Source organism: Triticum urartu, chromosome 3A (genome assembly GCF_056163025.1).
Source record: "Triticum urartu cultivar PI428250 chromosome 3A, HENAU_Tu73, whole genome shotgun sequence".
Lineage (NCBI taxonomy): Eukaryota > Viridiplantae > Streptophyta > Magnoliopsida > Poales > Poaceae > Triticum > Triticum urartu.
The window spans coordinates 55,924,792-55,933,455 of NC_141875.1; positions in this window are offsets into that span (position 1 = coordinate 55,924,792).

Here is an 8,664-nt window from a genome sequence, read left to right on the forward strand (position 1 = left end):
GGGCGGCTGTCCGGCTGGCAAGACGACAGCTAAGGGAAGGTGGCAAATGAAAAAACCCAGATGAGCAGAAGGAGAAAGACAAGTCGGGAATCGACAAAGATAATTTACATAAAGGCTCATGGCCAACATTCAACAGAGTTTGAATACACCCCCAGCGGGTGGAACTATGCAAACTTAACAATTTTTGTTCAAGAGATTACAAGACAGGAAAAGAAAAAGATTGCTTGGCCGCCTAGGCCAGAGGAGCAGCAGCCGGACTGAAGGGGTCGGCGGAGGTCGAGGCTCCGGGTGGTGGAGCGGCCGCCTGGTTGGTCTCGGCCTGGTCGGCACCAGCGACAGTCAGCTCATCAACGTGCTGCCCGCTGGTCGAAACCTGGTCAGGCTAAGGCCGACGCTCGTCTTCACCATCCGGCGCATCGTCTTCGTCATCCTCATCCTCCTCTTCGTGTTCGTCGCCGGAGGCGATCACCTCCACCGACTCCTCGCCCTTCCCCGGGTTCAGCCCGAACCAGTTGGGCGGTGCCTCAACGCTCTCCTCGGTCAGCTCGGGGAGGAAGACACTGGTGTCCGCGTACTCAGCTATCGCCGCGGCGCGGCGATAGAGCTCGGGCGCCACCACCGCCAGCTCCTCGGCGGCTTCACCACGAAGGATGGCAAGCTGGTCTAAGTTCAGACCAGGGTACCACCCTTTGACGAATTCCAGGCCCCACCGTGTGCCTGCCCGAGCTGCAGAGCCCTTCCACGCCTCAAGGTGGCCGATGGCCACCTCCAACCAGTCGGAGGTCTGACTTGGGGTGGCAGAGCAAGAGTGCCTGGCCAAAGGGCGGAGACTACCTGGGCTCCGGCGCGCTGCAGACGATGGAGAACCCGATTATCCGGCTGGAGACGAGCTTGGATGCCAAAAAGCTGCTCGACGAGGGTTCGCGGGTCGTTGAGCGCAATTTCCGCATCAGCCAGCCTTTGCTCCTCGCGGCGAGCTTCGATGGCTTGGCCTACGGCGACGGCATGCCCAGGAAAATACTCTGCACAAGAAGGAAAAAGAAGCATGAAGTCATAAGCCATCTCGTATGACGAGTCGGCAGACAGGAGAAGGGAAAAAGCGACTTACCATCAAGCATGTCCTCGATCTCGCTGTAGCCATAGGTCAGAGCATTCTCCTTGTGTGCCCATTTCGAGAACCCAGTCTCGAATTCAGCCTCAAGGGCCTCCTCTGCCTCCTTGAGCTTTTGGAGCTCCGCCTTGTGCTTGTTCGCCTGGTTAGAAAGCTTCTTGGCCAGGTGGTCGCACTCCTGTTCGGCCCTGCTGTACTCCTCCTCCTTTGTGCGCAGCGCGGTCTGAGCCTTGCCCAGCTGCTGCTGCAAGGCGTCCTTGGCCCCTGCGGAGGGCAAAGAAGAGAAGATGGTCAGAAAGATAACAAAGGAAAAATGTAGCTGCTGGAAGATCCGGCCCGACTGCTCAACAGTTGGCCCGAATCTCGGGGGCTACACCCCGTGGCTGCGCTGGCGCCCCCCCGCGTGAATAAGGAATGAGGTACTTACTCTAGCTTTCGGCCAGCTCAGTATTCTGCTTGGCCATCTCCCGGACCTGGGAGTTGTGGGTGGCCGCGTGTCGGGGGTTGGGTGCGACATATGCCAATGGATGGCTTATCATGGTGGGAGCGAGTAGAACGTCGCCGGTGCCTAGAAGCGGGATGAGGCATAGACACGAACGCCGGCGTACTTTACCCAGGTTCGGGGCTCTCCTAGGAGATAACACCCCTAGTCCTGCTCTGCGGGGTCTCCGCATGATCACTAAGGCGCAAGTAAGTACAATTGTGCTCCTTGAGCTGTATGCTAGAGGTAGGAGAAGGCATGCTCGCTCTCTCCTTCCTTTAAGTATGAGTCTAGTTCTAACTGGTTGGGAACCCTTTGCATGGGTGCCCAGGGGTACAATGGTAATCGGGCCAGGTGTAGGGCCCGGCTGTCAGTGTCTCTGGTCGCCGACTTCTCCGCCAGTGGCTGGGGCCCGCCGCCTGGTGGGCCCCGTCGAATGGTCCGGTTGCCGGCTGCTGATCACTGTAGCCGTGGTGCTAACGACACGTGCTTGGTCTGGGGAGCGTGGCTACAGTCCCGCCGCCTGGTGGGAGATCACTGTAGCCACTCCCGGTCTCTTCTGGTTTAATGGTGCACGGACCCTGAGGGGGGGGAACGGGCCACCTGTAGGGAGCCGGCCTTCCCCAGGTCTGATTGGCCAAGCCTCTGCCGGCTTCCGGGCTCTCACTGCCCGGTAGGGCGCGCCGCCCGCAGGTCGTACCGACAGATCAACGTGGGAACATGGCTTGGCCTGCCAACAGGGATGTTAGGGATGGAGTGGCAACAGTGCCACGTACAGGCAGAGATCTCCGCCCGTACGGAGCACTGTGGCCACGCCCGGCCCTGGATATGGGGGGGGGATGGGCTACACTATAGCCTCACCATGTCTCGTCCTCTTGAATGGGAGCGCAGACTCCGGGAGCGCGGTGGGCCGCCTGCCAGGAGCCAGCCTCTCCGGAGGCTGCCCGCAGGAAGTCGGCCCGTCTTGGAGCCGCCTTCTTGAACTCGGCCGTCTTCCGGCAGCCGGCCGTTTGGGACAGCCGGCCACCAGAAGGCGGCACTTCTTCTTGATGTCTTGAGGGGCGCAGCCAGCCCAGATGTCTTGAAAGGCTCAGGGACACGGGTTGGGCTACCCGTGGCCCATTACTCCGACAGTAGTCCCCGAAGCTGGTGAGGTGTCGCAGCTGGTAAGCCAAGAAGCCTCAACAGTTTTCTCCTCCGAGTGCTCTTGTCTGAATCCTCGTCTGACTCCTAGCGTGCCGAGTGGAGGGAGTCAGCCACCGCCAGTCGGACTCGTCCGGAAACTTTGAATGCGACGGCAGGAACCAGGTGGCTTATGAGCGAAGCCTCCAAGCCCGCCGCCTGCTGTGGGCACACCACTTGGCATCAACCAACCGGGCCAGCCTGCCAGCTCATGTGCGCGATGGGACGTGATAGCAGGCTGGGCCCGCCACTATCGGGCCTCAGCACGCGAGCGGATCCGCCGCGGCCGAGGCGGCCGGTTGAGCTTCCCCGCGGAGTTACCACGCGTGGTAACTCGCGCGATAAACGAGGGGACATGGGGTCGTGGGCACAGTTAATCCCACGACACCACGCTCGCCCTCTCGGCTTCGTAGCCTGACGACTATAAGTAGGGGGAGGAGGGGGAGCGGCGGAGCACACGTGCCATCCTGCCCCTACTCTTGCATCTTTCTTCCTTCTCTCGCCGCGGCTCCCGCGAACTCTGCCGGAGCGTTGCCGCCGCCCGTTTCCATCAAACTCTTCCGCCCCGAGCCCTTCTTGGACCGGCCTCAATCCTCAGCTCCCCTGCCGCACCATTCGCTTCATCGAGCTCTTCATGGCGCGAGAGCGGGGAGGAGACTGGGACAGGTCGAACGTCAATGACGACCACATCGCCTTCCTCCACGACATGTGGCGTCTTCCTGGTGCCGGTTACGTGAAGGCGCGCGTGCCTCTCGAGGGGGAGATTTCGCCGGCGCCGGGAGAGGGCGAGCGGGTCGTCTTCCGCTCGCACTTCATCCGCGGCTTCAGCCTGCCAGCGAGCGGCTTCCTCCGCTCGTTCCTCGACTTCTACCATCTCCAACCTCACCACATCACGCCCAACACCGTGATGCTCCTATCCGCCTTCGTCACCATGTGTGAAGGCTACCTCGGCATCCTCCCCACCATCGAGTTGTGGGGAGCGTTCTTCTACACCAAGTTGGGCACCTTAGTCCGGGAGGTGGCTGCTCAGTGCGGTGCCTTCGTCGACGTGCGCCGTCCGTCTCCAAGGAACGCCTTTACCTCCATCAAGCTGCCACAGTCGGTCAAGATGTGGCAGCAATCTTACTTCTATGTGGAGAACGTCGACCCGGCTGTCGACTTCCTCAACCTGCCGGCCTACGAAGCTGGCCCGCCAGCAGAGCCTCGGGCCAACTGGGGCTACAAGCCGAAGCCGGTGTCGGCAGACGGCGCCGCCGCCATCGACCGACTCCGGGTGCTGACGGAGGCCGAAGGCCTCAAAGCGTTCGACTTGCTGGTCGCCTTCGTCGCGCGCCGGGTTCTCCCGCTCCAAGGCCGGCCTCACTTGATCTGCCGGATGAGCGGGCACCGCGACCCGTGCCAGCTGAGCACCAAGGAGATGCCGGCTACCGAGGTGGCAAACTTGGTCAACGAGATCTCCTACCTCAAGCTAGATGGGTCATGGCAATTTGACAAGCAGCCGTACTCCCGCGCGAACCCACCGCCTGTCGTAAGCTCTTCAACCTTTTCCCTCTCCCGTGCTTCATCTTGATTCCCTCTTGCTGATCGACCAGTCAGCTTCTTACTTTTTGAAACAGATCTACATGTCCGAGGCGACTACCGCCGTCGTGGGGGTAGGCGGCCCCTACTTGCCGGACCGAGCCGTGAGCGACGTGGACGACCCCGACTTGGGGGCGGCCGCCTTGGAAGATGATGCCATAGGCGGCGTCTACGAAGCAGGCGGCTCCGAAGAGGGTTTTGGCGTCGAGTCATGGCCGGATGATTTTGATGATGATGAGGAGGAGCCGTGCCCTTCACATGGTGCCGGCAAGGCGGACGCGGGCCCCTCCACCGAGACGACCGCTCGAGGTGGTACACAAAAGCATAAATAGGGCGCCGCCTTGGGCAGCGCGCCGAAGAAGGCCAAGAATCCGACCGCCGCGACCAGGCGGAAGGAGGCCACCGCGAAGGCGCCCAAGTTCCAAAAACTCCCGAAGACGCCTCCCATGGTGTCGGCGTAAGTATCATTTTCTCGTGCCTTCCTTTCTTGTTGATTTTATCTGAGCTTCTTCTCCCTCTCTTCTTGATTTAGGGCTCCGCTCTCACTCGAGAAGTCAGCCGCCGCCTCCGTTATCGGGTCGGCGGAGGCCTCCATCACCAGCCGGCGAATCAATCCCGCGGCCGACCTTCGGGAGGCGCGGGAGCGAAACACGCGTGAGGTGCGCGAGGAGCAGGAAGCCGCCTGCCGGGAGAAGGCGGAGGCAGACAAGACGGAGGCCGCCGCGCTGAAGAAGGTGGCGGAGGCCGAGGCCGATGCCGCCGCGAAGAAGCGGCTTGAGGAAGCCGCGCGCCGCTGATACGTCTCCAACGTATCTACTTTTCCAAACACTTTTGCCCTTGTTTTGGACTCTAACTTGCATGATTTGAATGGAACTAACCCGGACTGACGATGTTTTCAGCAGAATTACCATGTTGTTATTTATGTGCAGGAGCAAACGTTCTCGGAATGACTTGAAACTTCACAGAGACACTTTTCAGAAAATAAGAAAAATACCTACCAAAGATGAAGGCCAGGGGGCCCACCACCTTGCCACGAGGGTGGGGAGCGCGCCCGCTACCTCGTGGGCCCCCTGTTGCCTCTCGGACTCCAACTCCACCTCCATATATTGAGTTTCGGGGAGAGAAAAATCAGAGAGAAGGAATCATCGCGTTTTACGATACGGAGCCGCCGCCAATGTAACGCCCTCGATGCGGTTATATCTCCCACGTGTCGAAGCACGACTTAGAGGCATAACCGCATTGAAAGCAATGTCGCAAGTGAGGTAATCTTCGCAAACAACCCATGTAATACAATAAAGGGAAAAGGTACATAGTTGGCTTACACTCGCCACGTCACACAAATATCATAAATAACATTACATTCATCCAAATACACTCAAGGTCCGACTACGGAACCAAAATGAAGATAAACCCCAAATGCAACATAGTCCCCGATCGCCCCAACTGGGCACCACTACTGATCATCTGGGAAAGACACGTAGTAATGACGAGAGTCTTCATCGAACTCCCACTTGAGCTCGGTCATATCATCTGGAGTGGTATCATCGGTCCCTGCATCTGGTTTTGGAAGTAATTTGTGAGTCACAGGGACTCAGCAATCTCGCACCCTCGCGATCAAGACTATTTAAGCTTATAGGAAGGGTAAAGGTATGATGTGGAGCTGCAGCAAGCGACTAGCATATATGGTGGCTAACATACGCAAAAGAGAGCGAGAAGAGAAGGCAAAGGCACGGTCGAACAACTATGATCAAGAAGTGATCCTAGAACAACCTACGTCAAGCATTACTCCAACATCGTGTTCATTCCCCAGACTCCGCCGAGAAGAGACCATCACGGTTACACACGCGGTTGGTGCATTTTAATTAAGTCAAGTTTCAGGTTATCTACAACCGGACATTAACAAATTCCCATCTGCCCATAACCGTGGGCACGACTTTCGAATGTTCATAACCCTGCAGGGGAGTCCCAACTTAGCCCATCACAAGCTCTCACGGTCAACGAAGGATATTCCTTCTCCCAAGACAATCCGATCAGACTCGGCATCCCGATTACAAGACAACTCGACAATGGTAAAACCAGTCCAACAACACCACCCGAATGTGCCGACAAATCCCGATACGAGCTGCACACAACTAAAACCAACCCTCGAGTTTCCCCGAGGTGGCGCTGCAAGGGGCTCTAGTTTGGACCAACACTCAGAGGAGCACTGGCCCAGGGGGTTTAATAAAGATGACCCTTGGGCTCCGGAAACCCAAGGGAAAAAGAGGCTAGGTGGCAAATGGTAAAACCATGGTTGGGCATTGCTGGAGGAGTTTTATTCAAGGCGAACTGTCAAGGGGTTCCCATTATAACCCAACCGTGTAAGGAACGCAAAATCCGGGAACATAACACCGATATGATGGAAACTAGGGCGGCAAGAGTGGAACAAAACACTAGGCATAAGGCCGAGCCTTCCACCCTTTACCAAGTATATAGGTGCATTAAGATAAACAAGATAATATGGTGATATCCCAACAATAAACAAGTTCCAACAAGGAATGATCTCCAATCTTCACCTGCAACTAGCAACGGTATAAGAGGGGCTGAGCAAAGCGGTAACATAGCAAAACAACGGTTTGCTTGGAAAAGGTGGGTTAGATGTTGGACATGGCAATTTGGGAGGCATGATAAGCAAGTGGTAGGCATCGTAGCATAGGCATAGCAAAAGAGCGGACATCTAGCAAGCAAAGATAGAAGTGATTTCGAGGGTATGGTCATCTTGCCTACAAAGTTCTCAGAGTCGACTTGATCCTCGTAAGCGTACTCGACGGGCTCCTCGTTCACGTAATCGTCTCCCAGCTCTACCCAAACAAGAACAACAAGCAAAAGGGAACACAATCAACCACGTGCAATGCTCAAGCAACATGATGCAAACATGGTATGATATGCGGGATGCGATATGTGATGCATATGCATGATTTGGAAAGGAATGATTGAACCTTGCCTCAACTTGGAAATCCAAGAGTGCCACTGGAAAGAGGAGTTGATTTCGGTTGAAATCGATATAAATATCACCGGAATCGGATGCACGGTTTGAAAATGGCAAGCAAAACAAATATGGCACCGGTCTGCGATAATCAGCAAGAGGCCACCTAAATGCATCAAGATAAATAAGCTACTGCACTCAAACATGGCAAAAAAATACATGGCAGGGATCCACTCATGATGCTTTACAAAAGATGAACACTGAGCTATGGCTAATTCACCCAATAGCAAGTTCAAACAAGCATGGCAAAAATGCAAAAGATAACAGGTTTCAGACTTAGTGAAGTTAACAGCATGTCAGGAATTTATCATCAGGAAGCAATGTTTAGAGCACGAAAACTACATGCTACAGGAACATATCATGGCAAAGCAAGGCATGGCATGAAGCTACTCTAAGAATATAACAAAAGTCCCTTAGTGACCATGAGCCAAAAGGGATCAGAAAATACAATTGCAAGCATGTGAACATAGCAAAAACATAAATAGATTCAGACTTAGTGAAAAACTGGAGCATGCAAAACAGTTAACGAGTAGGCATGTTTACGAGCTCGATGCACTCACTACAAAACATGGCATGACAAGCTAAGCATACACGTAGCAAGTAGACATGGCATAGAAGCTAGACATGGTAAGAACAACAACATATCATGCATGGATCAACAACAACAAGCTCGGCAAAATTGCTAAACATGTTAACAATCTGCCAGGAACATTTTATAGCAAAAGTAGAGCTCGATTGACTCAATCTAGGGTGCTCCATAATTTCAAACAAAGACATGGATGGAAAGAGCACAACATTATCTAGAAAACATCCTTACTGATCATGCTCAAAAAAGGCACGGATCACTAGGAAACAACATGAACATATGGCATAAAAATAATGACAGGGCAAGGACTTAGCGAAATTCTAAGTCCCTGAAATCAGCATCATTGAGTAAGCTACTTTGCATGCTTGTGTTAGTCACCACAAAGATCACAAAACTACATGGCATACACCCCTGTAAAGATAGCATGGCATTCTTCAAAACACATGTAGAGCTCAGGATCATAGCATGCACACATTAATCATGGCAAAAATGACAAAAGTGCATTTGCTGAAACAGATCTGAAATTATCATCACATAGCCCTCTTCCAACAGCATTTCAGGCATCAAGATGAGCTCAAATGAAAATGATGCAATGAGATGAAATGATGTACTCGTCGAGACGAACATTTTGATATGCTACACGCACGAATCGGAGCCACGATGAGGAAGTTATGGCATGTCAAAGATTGCAAAATAATTAC